This window comes from Ursus americanus, chromosome 8, assembly GCF_024610735.1.
Source record: "Ursus americanus isolate L20-20 chromosome 8, mUrsAme1.1.p, whole genome shotgun sequence".
Classification (NCBI taxonomy): domain Eukaryota; kingdom Metazoa; phylum Chordata; class Mammalia; order Carnivora; family Ursidae; genus Ursus; species Ursus americanus.
The window spans coordinates 54875869-54889299 of NC_142134.1; the positions used below are offsets into that span (position 1 = coordinate 54875869).

Here is a 13431-nt window from a genome sequence, read left to right on the forward strand (position 1 = left end):
AGTCATAGCTATTATTGTAAGTTACAATCTACAAGATTATAAGTTACAATCTACAAATGCACATACACCCTGAAATTTCTGCAGATTAGACCGTGCACTTCTTTTGGATAGGTGGAATAGAAGAGTGATTAAAAGAGTGGTCCCTGGAATCATACTTATGTGCTATCAAATACTACATTTGCAATTTCACCTCTCTGTATCTCATTATATTCAGCTGATATATTGGCATAATAATAGTACCTTCCAACAAGGGTTGTTCTGAAGATTATATGAGATGAGGAAATAATTTTATTCTCCCCTGCTTTAAACCCTTCAGTGGTTTCCCACTGTCATCCCAATGACTCCTGATAAAATTCCCAAACCTAGACATGGCCTATTAGGCCCTACATAATGTATGTGTCTGTCCCTCCAGCTTCATTCTGTCTACTCTATCATCCTTGCTCACTATCTAGCTAAAAGACCCTATTTCAGTTCCTCCAAAGTTCCTGCTTTTGCTGCCTCTGAGGTTTGACAAATGCTCCTCTTTGCCAGGAATCTATTTCCGTCCTCCCACACACAAGCACAACACACATAGCTCCCTCCCACCCAGCCTTTACTTCTCAGTTTAAACGTCACTTGTTTCAAGAGGACTCTTCTGATTAACTGGTCAAAAACCGTTCCTCCCCTTCTTATTCTCTTGCATAGAATCTTGTCCATTCCTAATACCACAAATATTGGGGGGTCTTGTTTGAAAAGAATGGAAAGATAGACAGGAATCAGGCAGACAAGGAATCACACGTCAGGCTCTTGAAGCTATGAATATATTTAAACCTCCCATAGGTGTTACAGCTTGGAAGAGCAGCACAGAATTCTGGCTCTCTGACGACAGCCCACGCTAAAAGAGAGAGGGGATGAAGGAGTGGGGCTCATGTGGCCAGGCCCTCCTTCCAAATATACCCAATAAATAAGATACTTCACTAGCACAGGGCAGTACGTAGAGATGAGGAATGGGGGGCAAAGAGAGGCAGAAGGCTTAGAAACTCCCTCTGCATGAAGGAAAGATTGGCAGTAGGGGAAAATCATTTCTTCCATTCTCAATTATAGTGTATTAATATAAAGCTCATGGAGTGACCATTTTTGAGGTTAAATATAGACAAATACCAGCAAATTCATATGGTTTAAACATATACATGTATATGTTGTGTACACATGTAAATATGTAAATGCATATGTATGCATGCAAAGATATACTACATAGTATATAGTATATGTAATATGTGTACACTCTACCATACATCATATATGTAAATGTGTAATAGCACATGCATGTGCCATGTATATACATATATATATTTGTGTGATAATTTGTGTAATATCTGCCTCTGCTATCATAGTGCAAGCTCGAAAAGATGGTGAAATATGTCTATGTTATCTCTGCATCTCTGTGACTCATTGCATCTCATAATATCTACAAAAATTAGTTGAATGAGTAACAGTTACAAAGTGTTTCACATGTTATTTGACTTACTTTAAGTACTCAATAGATACCAGATCACGCTGCTGCTGCTTCTGATGATAAAACATTTTCATATATTGGGTACTAACTTTTGACCTGGGCTATATATTTCTAAGACTTCCATTTTGGAAATTCATAAGCTTGCCTCACGGGTCACTCATATGGCTTGTCTCCCACTGATCATAATTTCAGGCAAGATACCGTAGTTGCAACTTTAACAACTCCTAAGTTACAACCTCAAGGAGAAACAGGGTGAGTGGGACTATTGCAAATTAGAAAATGTCTGTCCTGTCCAGAAAGGGTAGCTGGGTTTCCAGTCAATTCAGACTTGCTTTGTGGAAATACGAGTTCAGTATTATCAGACATTCTGAGTTTTCAAGAGAAGCTGAAAATCCATATTTGAATATAAAAATCTTCTAAATTTGGGAAACGAATTAAGAATTGCAAATTCTATGTGCTTCTGAAAGATACTTGGATTTCATGCTGCCCACAGCTAGTTTGTGACCTTTGCTTTTATGGCAGTTGTCTTGTGGTATGAGGTTTTATCAATCCCTTTCTTGTATTTTGTTTACCTTTTACATGGGTATTAGTCTGTGCTTTTCAAATTAGTTTTTTAATAGTTTAATTTCATTGCTTTATTAGGGATCTATTTCTAGCTGTTGGTTTTGTATTTCTAACCTCTTTACCTTTTGCTTCGTTAAATCCCTCCCCCCTTTTGTTTCTTGAGGTCAGAGAGCTGTCAAGGTTAATTATCTATTATAAGGGCAGCATTTTTAGCAAAAAGGAAAAAAAATGGAGCTATACAGCATTTGCAAACTATAGCACAAATAGAATTTTCTGGTGTGTTTAGAAAACTCAATTTTGGAAATATATGAGAACAGTGACACAACAAAGTGAAAGCAATGATCTTATACTCAGTGATTGTATTTCATCTGCGAATCCATTGGGCAATAATTAGGCTCTCTGGAATTCCTTTTAACAATGACTTTTCCTTAAGGAACTTTTTTCCATAGAAAAATAAAATTAGATATTTACGTTAGCACTGGTAGAAACTACTGGATGTCAACAACTCTAAAATGCAATCTCTTTTAGGATACACAAATCTTTTTTAAGCCATGAGAAAAAAAATCACTGTGACCTAAATTATGATATAATACAAATCACTCAGAATTTTTATTATGTACATATGTGAAAATGCTCTTTCAGAATTATTTAGATGTAGATTTTGATCTAATATCACACTGCTCTGTTTCCTTGACTTTTTGTAGAAACGTAGTATAATCTTTTTAAAGACGCTGCAAATGACAGTTAAGCTCAACATGTGTTGCACAGTCAATGCAAGTAACTGAAATGATGACAATATAAACACATGTGGTCAAGTTCACAAACACGGAGACAATGACAAATGATGGTATGACTACTGCCTGGCCAACAGCAATTCATCTGAAGACGAATCCCCATTTGGGAAGTAGTCAAGTGTGAAATATGTATCAGTGTCAATGAGAAACTCTAATCTCTATAACACATTAGTTTTATAGGGAAACATTTTTTATTTCTATTTATTTACTTTTAAAGATTTATTTATTTATTTGAGAGAAAGAGAGAGAGAGAAAGCATGTGAGGGTGGGGGCGGGGGAGGGCAGAGGGAGAGAGAGATATAATCTTAAGAAGACTCCCTAAGAGTGCCGAGCCCCACATGGGGCTTGATCTATAACCTGAGCCAAAACCAAGAGTCGGCTGCTTAACCTACTGAGCCACTCAGGCGCCCCAATTTTTATTTTTTTTTACATCTTATCTTTTTATATCTTTGAAATTTTCCAGTATAAAATATAAGTTATATACAGAGCAGCAGGAGAGACAAAATTCTCAGTCAATGGTCCATTCACAATTTATATGAGTAAAGTTTTCTGCGCAAATTGAGGTCTTTAGTTAGATTTGGGTATCTGTGTTCTCTCCTGTGAGACGCAAACCCCTAAAGATAATGTACTCTTTCAGACGACAAGAGAATGAGGAAGGCTTTGAGGAGATAAGAATTCAGAGGTTTGTGGGGCCTGCTGATTCTAAAACTGGCCCCCAAATTTGCTTCCTTCATTCATCTTTTTTTTTCTCTGCTGCCACCAGCCTAATTCTGTCCTTTTGCCAATTCACACAGTTTTATAGGAAAATTTATGTTCACTTTTTAAAACATTTAATGATTTCTGAAAAATTTATTTTTTTAAAGATTCTATTTGTTTATTTGAGAGAGACAGAGAGAGAAAAAGAGAACAGGGGGGAGAAGCAGAGGGAGAGGAATAAGTAGACTCCGTGCTGAGTGCAGAGCCCCATGTGGGGCTCGATCCAAGGACCCCGATATCATGCCCTGAGCCGAAGTCAAGAGTCAGACGCTTAACCAACTGAGCCACCCAGATGTCCAAAAACTTATATTTTAAGATAAGCTATTTCCACAATCTCATCAATTTTTGGCCAAATTTAATTGACTATTTGACATTGTTCCTTTGTCTACCTTATAGTAGAAGTCCACTAGGCAGTTCCCTTGTGGTGAGAAAGTTAATATAACTTTCAAAGCAACTCTTAAAACTTATAATAAAGTATCAAGTATTTTACCTAATGAATATAAGTATTTCAATATAATAAAACAAACATTTATTCAAGGCCCTATGGTGGCACTTTAGGGAATTCAAATAGTAATAAAAGATTTCAACTATCCATAAGGCAAGGCAGACTGACAAGAGTACTCCAGTAGAGATAATGGAACTTCAGGGAACACAAATAGTAATAACAAAAGCTCCTCAGTATCTGTAATGCAAAAATCCCTAACATAGGCATGCCAATAGTAGTAAAAAAAAGGGTCAATGGGAAAATCTAAGAGAGCATTGTAGGTGCCTGAACATAAGGCACATCCTTTCCCTGCAAAAATCAGGCATCAGAAAAGATATCCTTCTCGTCAAACTTTGAAAGTCTTCTCTGAGGCAGAATGCTTGAACAGGTGTAGTCTTTGAATTCACATTGTCTGGGTTCAAATCTTTTTTCCCTTGCTGTTCTTAGATGAAATAGACTCTGTGTCTCTGTTTTTTCACTGGCTAAGAAAGAACATAATGATAGTATGTACCTTCCAGACTTGCTGTGAGGATTGAATGTTAAAAATCTGTAATGATGCCTGGTACCTAGAATCTGTATATTCCAGGATCTCAACCCTTCCGCCATTATTGTCCATTAATCCGAACTGCAAACTACTTGAACTACTGGAGTTGGGTGTGGGGCATGTAGCCTGAAACATCCTCCATCAGTCATGGTTTATGATACATACAAAGGTCACCTGAGGGAATTGGTTTAAAAATCCAGTAGGTGAAGATATTTAAAACAGATCAAGTAATTATGTATGGAGATGTGACTTCACAATTCTAAGTGTCCTTGAAAAAACGAAAAACTGGTGATTACAAATGTAAGTATTTAGGATGAATGAGAAAAAACAACTTCTTAATATAACGCAGGTGGAAACTTGTGGTTTGTAATAACATTCCCAGTTACAGAAACATAAAAGGATTCAGAAAGTTAGGTTTCTTCAAAAATTTAGACACAAATGAAAATAATATGCTTTGAGAAAACAAAACCAAAACATTGGTGATTCCAAATATGGCTCTTGGTGATGCCATTATTGATGTTAGAGTTGTATGTTCAAATGTGAATAACATTATTTTATAAAATATGAATGGAACAAGCAGTGTTTATAAATATACAATTTTATTTTTATAAATATTTGCTTATCTAAAATGAATTAAATACTGTAAGTGGACATATGCCTCTTTTATCTACATTCCTAAAGTTTTATATTTGGCAAAAATAATATTGGATTTTCCTTTACAGAAAAATAGATTACTCTAAACTCTGTTGTGTGTATGATTCTGGGTAGCAGAGATTTGGAAAGGCTTAAGAGGGAGGGAGAATTTGAACCTAGTTTTGAAGAATAATTGGAGTAAAGAGAATAGAACTAAATGTATTAAGGGACTACTATTTTCTAGGTGCCTTAGATAAGCAATCACATTAAATTCTCATATTGCTATTCCCAGGTTACAGATGGGGAAATTTAAGCTCAAAAAATTTAATGAGTCAAAATACCACAACTTACATGGTCAGGCTTCATTTTCAGGACAGGCCTTTTCAATTCCAGCACTGTGATTTCCCTAAAAGGCAATACAGTGCAGAGAGCGGATCCTGGAGAAGACTGGGTTGGACTTCTCTTTTCTTTATTTCCTAACTGATGTAAATTACTCAACCTCTCTTTCTTAAGTTTCTTATCATGGGATAATAACACTGTCTCTTTAAGGAGCTGTTGAGATAATTCAGTGAGCTTTTACAAGTTCTGGGAATAGCAACTGACACCTCAGTGCTCTATGGGAGTTAGTCTCCACGATGGAAGGAAAAGGGGGAGGAGGGAAAGCAGGGAGAGGAGGAAGATCTCTACTCTGTCACATTACCTCTACCAGAAGCAGAGTGCATTCTGGGTAGGAGGGACAGGAAGAGCAAAGTCACAAAATCTGGCAAAGGACATAGCTATACCTGCTCTCTGACTAAAAATCAAGGAAATAAGGGTGGGGCTAGGTCATTTTGGAATAAATCCAACCTAGTTGGAAATTACTGGGATATATACTCCAATGGCCTTGGCAGTAAACAGATCATACATCAGTCTTTATGAAGTTAATTTTCTTGAATACTTTGCTTCCTGAATGCCTTACTGTGAGAGCTGCTAAGTAGTTTATAGTGTACGAATACTGCCTAGATGTGTTCAATTTATACACTACGGACCACTTAATCTCAGTCTTAATTAAGCCTATATTTATAAAATTGGAAAAAGAGTTCTAAGTCATAGAGTCGTTTAATATCTTCAACAGGTGTATTAGATGTTTGGCTGGAATCTGATATGATGAATAAACAATTAATAAAAGAGCACTTTTGACAGATTTCCTCAGATATCTTTTATTTTACTCCATACATTAAGGTTCTTAAAACCAGACTCTATCGTAAAACCAATGTATACATTTAATGGGGGACCAGTTTTTCTTTCACTTCCTAGAGCTATTCTTAAATCATTGGTGTGCCTTAGAGCTCTTAACTTTATTTCCCTTCAGAGAAGACTGTAAATCCAGAGGTTGTATTGTATTTGTTACTACTGTACTCTCAAATTATTAAGCAGTAAGTGTTCAACAAAATTTTTAAACAATAAATGGCTGAACAGTAATCAAGGAACTAAGGTACTGTTGCAAAGAAACACAAGGTTCCAATTAGTTTATAAAATCTACCAAGAGAAGTATCTTTTTTTAAATATAATTTTTATTTTGTTATATTAGTCACCATACAGTACATCCCTAGTTTTTGATGCAATGTCCAAGAGAAGTATCTTGAGGCCAAAGTAATGCCTGGCATTGAGACACACCATTACTAACGTAAGAATTTTTGTTCATTTATAACCTACCTTGATCAGAAAAGGATTGATGATGGCTTACAAATATAAAAATAAATGACAGGGGCGCCTGGGTAGCGCAGTCGTTAGGCGGCTGCCTTCGGCTCAGGGCGTGATCCTGGCGTTCCAGGATCGAGTCCCACATCGGGCTCCTCCGCTATGAGCCTGCTTCTTCCTCTCCCACTCCCCCTGCTTGTGTTCCCTCTCTCGCTGGCTGTCTCTCTCTGTCAAAATAAATAAATAAAATCTTAAAAAAAAAAAAATGACAATTCTGTGAGAACTCTTGCAAAGAACAAAAAAACAAAAACCAGATTAAGAAACTAAAATGAAGCCAGGAAAGCCATATAAATACAATTCTACAGGAATCGAAAGAAAAGGCAATGCTTGAGGTTCAGAAAATGTCAAGAAAATTTTCTGGGTGGAAACAGGGCTTTCTATGAAGTATTCAGTTCAAAGACCTGGAGATTTGGTGTCTCTTGTTACAGCTGTTTCACAGTCTTCCAGGCAGGAGGGTGCTTTTTGGTGGGAAGTATTTTGGTGAAGATGACGCCTACCACTGGGCTCCTGGGAAGGCTTCTACATGCTGGACCTCACCAATTATCTAATTTTTATAATAAGCTCACTTTCCCTAATTGCTTTACTTCTATCAACAGGTACCGTGGAAAGATAAGGATATTTCATCTTTCAAGGGAGAGAATTTCAGGTACGGTCTGTGAAGAGAAATTTATTAAAGAAAAAAATAAAGGATTTGGCCTTTGAACTCACTGGCAAAAAAAGTGGTATTAGGTATTGGGGACGCACAAGGCATACTGGGTGGTATTTTTTGGTTTTGTTTGTTTGTTTTTCCCGGAGGATCCCCTTTTCTTTTGCTGCCTCCGTATTATCACTTCCAAGAGCAGAATGTCAAGGTCCAACTCCAATGGGCAATGTCTCTTCAGGATCTAACAATCTCAGGTACCAGAAGGACTGGGGCATGGTCATCCCTCCCCTCCAGGTGAAAAAGACAAGTGAGGGGAATTTAGAAAATCAGGGAGGAGACTGTATTCCTCGGGGTTAAGAGTTCTGCTCTAAATCGAAAATCACCTCCATTCCTTCAAGTTGTGTGGGCTTGGCCAAGTTGCTCTGCCCCTCCGACCCTTCAACTGGAAAATGGAACTATTAATCCCTTCCTTACAGACACCGTTGGAAGGAGAACCCTATTAGTCTCAGCCTAATCTGCACAGGGCTTGGTAGGCAGATTCCCGGACCCACTGAATGCAGCTTTACCAAGAAGCAGCCTGGGAAAACCAGCGCCCTAGATGAGTCCTCCGTTCGGGAAACGCTGAGGTAACAAGGAAAGTACTTAGAGGAATACTGACAATACGTGGTGGTGAGGTTCCGCCCATTTGACAAGCGACCCCTCTATCAGTGCGCACGAGAAACCGACCGGAGGGCAGGGGCCGGGGAGGGTCACCCGCATCTCCCTCCTGGGAGGGTAATGCCCTCGCAGATCTTCGCTCCCAGAAGCGCCCTCGCAGGTATCCCAGCGCCGCCGGCCGGGAAGCCTCGGAGCCGAGGTGCGCCAGGTGGCGAGGGTGCCAGGCGCGGCTAAGTCGAGGCGGACTGAGTCAGCCGCCCAGCTATGCTGCGGAACCAGGGCGGCCGGCTCTGCCGCCCCCGCCGCTGAGCCCGCGCTGCCCCCGCGCCGGGCGCCGGCTGCCCGCCCCCGCGGGTGGAGAGGAAGCGGCCGAGGCGCGGCGCGAGAGCACCTGGGCAGGCGCCGGCGGCGGGCGCGGCGCTTCCGGAGCTGCGCGCGGGCTCGCGTTCCCCGCGCTCCCCGCCTCCAGGTGCGGCGGCCGCGGCGCGCCAGCCCGTGTGACAGCGCCGCCCGCGCGGCCGCCGCCCGGCAGCAGACCCGGTGCGGGCAGCCGGCGGGGACCGGGGAGGAGGAGGCCCCGCGCCTGGGACGGACGGGTGAGGACCGAGGGAACCAGGCAGGGAGAGGCGCCGGCGCCTCCCCGCCCGCCTCGCCTTCCCAGCTCGGCTGTCGGCGCTCCAGGCGAGTACCGGGGGCCACGGGTGGGCTGGGCGGCGAGGGCGGGGCAGGGCGCGGGGGACCATCTCAGGCTGGGCCGGGGCTTTTCGGCACTTTCCGGGTAAATTTCCAGAGCGCAAGGAGCTTGGCTCTGGTTTCTGCCCCTTGGATTTCTCTCCCGCGTGTGGGCGTCTAAAAGGAAACCAGAAGCGGGTAAGTGATATAAAAACTCCTTACTAATGTGATTTGACCCGGGAGGGTAAGAATCCGTGCAGACAACTAGGCACCTCCTCCAGCACCCCGCACCCCCAAATAAAAAGAAGCTGCCCTTTAGCGAGTTTCAGGCACCACGTTATTTACTCAGTAGAGATAATGAGTTTGCTCGGATCTCTGTGCTTCCCCGCACCCTGCTTGTTATACACTTTAAGAGGACAGGCTTGTTAATTAACTTTAATCACAGTCATTTGGCCTCCACCTGCCTGAACCCAACACCGTACACGGGGACCTGTCGGCAGTGAGTTTACCAGATCTTTCTCATTTTGTTTTGGAGACAAGTCTCTTGGGGGAATGGGTGTCCATCTCATTTAGTGAAGTAAGTTCGCCCAGGCTTGTTTTCTTAAACACTTTCCTCACCTCCTTTCGGCGATCTGAGTTATTTTGATTTGTGGGGAGGCTTCGTGAAGTTATATTGTGAACTGTATCCTTTGATAATTAGAGGAAAAAATAGAATCATGACATTTTAGGCTTTTGCAAGTTTGTGTAGTGTTAGGAACATTTTTTTTTTTTTTCTTTGAAAGGTTGTCCTTGACGTAACTGCTCGGTGGAATATATCCTTCTGGTCAAAAAAAAAAAAAAAAAAAAAAAAAAAAAAAGCCATATTGAAAAAGAAATTATTTTTAAAAGTACATTTAATCGGATGTCATTGTGATTACCAATAATAGTATTGTACTTACAGGCTCAGTATTGATTTCCCCCGCACTTAAGCACTCTACACCCGCATGAGCTTATGGAACTTTGCCCATAAGTAATTGGAAGATGAAGTTATGGCTGTTTTAAAAAGGGAGCTAACTTTTTTAAGGGGGAAAAACAACCCTCTAAACTTTCAGTTATGACTTTCGTGCACTTAGAAGAGAAATATTGAGGGAAAATTCTCATGACATGATACTGTTTAACAGTGTTTAAAAAGAAAAGAGTAAAATGGGTCATGGAACTAAGCTGGAGCCTGGAGTGGAAACGTTTCCCTGGTTCCTTTTTAAACATATATTTAACAGATACACATTTAAAGTTGGTCTTAACCCCAAGAGTGTTTTATATGGATTTAGTTTGTTAGTACTCACAGATTTATATAAATTAAAATGTGTCTAGTGGGTAAGTCAGTTGACGTGTTAAAACTTGTGGGTGTGTGTTTGTATTTTTTCTATCCTCTCTAAACCTGTCAGATTTTATATGGGTTGTCCATGAAAGGAAAGTTGATTGTGCGTGTGTGTGTGTGTGTGTGTGTGATATATATATATATATATATATATATATATATATATATATATATATATATATATTTTTTTTTTTTTTTTGCTTATGGTATATTTAAAGATAAACTCTTAATCATCTAATATCACTACAAGTTTCTAGCAGTGAAAGATTCGTACATAATCAATTAATACTTTTCAGTTCACCTGCTCTTAGTTACTGTGGTTAAGTGTGGGACTCAGATTACAGTGAATTGCGATTTTTTAAAAATTTTTAAAATTTATTTGAGAGAGAGAGAGCACCCATGAGTGTGGGGTGGGGGTGGGGGAGGAGGGGCAGAGGGAGACAAAGTCTGATAAGGGGCTGGATCCCAGAGGCCTGAGATCACAGCCTGAGCAGAAGGCAGATACTCCACAGACTGAGCCACCCGGGTGCCCTTGAATTGCAATTTTCTTGGAAACTTTTTCATTAGTACTGTGGAACTGTGAAGTTTTAAAAACCCCAGGATTCTGAGTTCTAGACTTCATGATATCCATGAAGTGTTTTGTTTTGTTTTTAATTTCTATCCCACCTTTCTGCAACTTTGAGAAAGTTTGGTGAAAGATGTTCTGAAATTGCCAAGTATTATGGTCTTTGCTTTCATAGCCTTCTTTTAACAAGAATTGTTTTTTTTCTCATTTATTTATAGACTCATTTATTGGATCCAATCTTGGCACTTACTAAATTGAGGGATTTTTGGAATTCTCTGTAAAATATTAATTATGTAGAGAACTTTTTATTAATGTTGGAAATATTTCTTAGCTTTGACCAAATGTGAACTGATGAGAGATTAGAAGCTATGAGATGTGTTTTTAATCTTTACTGTGAAGTCCAGGACCCCGGTAGTTTGTCGTTTTTTTTTTTTTTTTTTTTAAACAGTATTGTCCAGATTAAACTATAATAATGGTTAAACCATTTTTCTCACTTATTTCCTAAGTTGAAGTAATAGTCAATGGTATTCTTTATAAGATCTTTTCTAATATAAGTGTAAGCATATTTGTTTACCCATGCTATGGAGGAAAAAAAGGAATCCCGATCTGGGTTGGGTAGTCATTATGAGCAGCTTCAAGGGTAAAAAGTACTAGTGAAGAGCTGGGAAGAATTATTTTCCTGTCTTATACCATATGTGTACAAAGGTAGATGGGTGGCTAAGAGCATATACCCAGGGAAGGACTAATATGGTGGTGAACATGCCCTCATGTTTCTTACAAAAATGGGAGGCACAAAGGGACTCTCTACAGTTTATCTTACGAAGCTTTGAAAAAGGAAAGAATGGTTAATCAATTTGAAGTTGGAGAGATGATCAGGAAAGAGCAGAAGTGTACTGGGCATGCTGATTATCAGGTGACTTAGGCTTGTGGAGGTGGTGATGGTAACAGTCATTGCCCAGTGTCTTTCACAGGATTTTGATGAAGTGTGCAATCTTCAGTCTGCTGTTCAAGGCTCTTCAAAGTCAATTCCACCTTCCTTTTCTGGCCTCACCTTTCATTACTTCTTGAACCGTCAGTCTATTCCAGCTGTTCTCATCTCCTTGTTGTTATTACTGGAAGACATCTCCCTTCGGGCCCCCTTTATGGCATTTCTTTGTCAGATAGTGTTGTCTGCACCTACGTTTCTTCCTACTCATCTCGAGATTCCCTTGCCTAGCTCCTTCATGGATCGCTCTATCCTCAAAGCTCTGAATGGCTGCATATTTCATTTAACTTCATGGAATTAATTTGAAATTTTAGAGTTCCCTGGCACTCATGAAAGATGATGGTTCTACTTCTCTATGTAATTAACAATAAAGCAATATTTAAAATGTAAACCATTTGAAAGTCAAAGTTACAAAATTAGATTTATTTTTTTATTTTATTTTTTTTACTATTTAAGCACTTTTTGGGGGTATATCAGAGTGTTCCAGTTTCGGTGTTCCTTCTTTACTGGCACTTAACTGAGGGGTAAAGAAATGATTGTTTGCATGTGTGCTATTTTCCTTTGCTTATAGATCTTTCTAATTTCCTTCAGATTTTTCAACTCTTTGAGAGAAGACATTGCATCTTCACTTTCTTTGTGGCACTTGACACGGTTCTCAGATGAGGTAATAGGTGCTGTAATCTTGAACTGCAAATATTTCCCACTATTATTACTCTTGGAGAGAGTAGTGTTCTTCAAATATTTATTGAATGAATAAATGTAAGTAAATGAGTCAGTAAGTTGGGAAACATTTGCTGAGATACCCTCTTTTCTTAAGAAAAAGAGACTTTGACAATAATGGAACCAATAGGAGTAAGCTCCCAAATTCAGCTGGAAAAGAGGTCAGGGTGCTATTTATAAATGCAGAGAGAGGAAACGTTCACAGTAGGCTATTTTGAAACATCTGGTTGTTAGTCTAAAAATGTGACTCAAATTCAGAAAAATGGTGGGGTATACATTTATACTAAAATTTTATAATTAAAATATAATGTATAATAAAGTGCACATAGCATAAGTGTAAATCTTAAAATCTTCCTGTTGAACTGCAATATCATGCTAGTTTTGACATGAGTAAATTAAAGCTATGTTCAGTGTAGCATGAAATGGAACACAATCCAGAAGAATGTGTGCTCCTGTTCTTATCAAGAGATCTCAGTGGTCCAGTTCTCCTTCTTTCAGCTGGCACTGGGCAGAAGCAGCTGCCCCCGAGGGGCCCACAGGTGGGAGTCCTCCACAATGATGGAGGCTTTGGCTTAATTCCTTTTTAATGTCTCCACTTTTGTTCTTGTAGAAGCTTGGCAAGATGAAACCTTTTTGGTTGCTCAAGAATTATGGCTCTCCTTCAAAGATCTGTGAATTAGAACTGAAACCAAGTTTCAAACATTAGCCAGTTAATTTTAAGTCTAGATGGACGGCTTGAAAGAGAAAGATTTACTGAAGCTAAGGAGATGATCAAGCACTTAACTATTGAGATTATTATCTAAAACACCTAAACCCAGGTAC

At 39.6% G+C, this 13431-nt stretch overlaps 1 protein-coding gene across 24 annotated transcripts in view; it reads left to right on the top strand.

Annotated features, from left to right (window-relative positions):
- The window catches only part of ARAP2 (ArfGAP with RhoGAP domain, ankyrin repeat and PH domain 2), a 562492-nt gene that overhangs the window by 372700 nt on the left and 176361 nt on the right, over nt 1–13431 (top strand). For 16 of the 24 annotated variants that reach the window (XM_087864225.1, XM_087864226.1, XM_087864224.1 and 13 more), the window contains one exon: nt 7607–8279. The gene's annotated coding sequence lies outside the window, so the exon portion shown is untranslated. The other 8 variants (XM_087864217.1, XM_087864218.1, XM_087864223.1 and 5 more) reach the window with 8 other exon arrangements.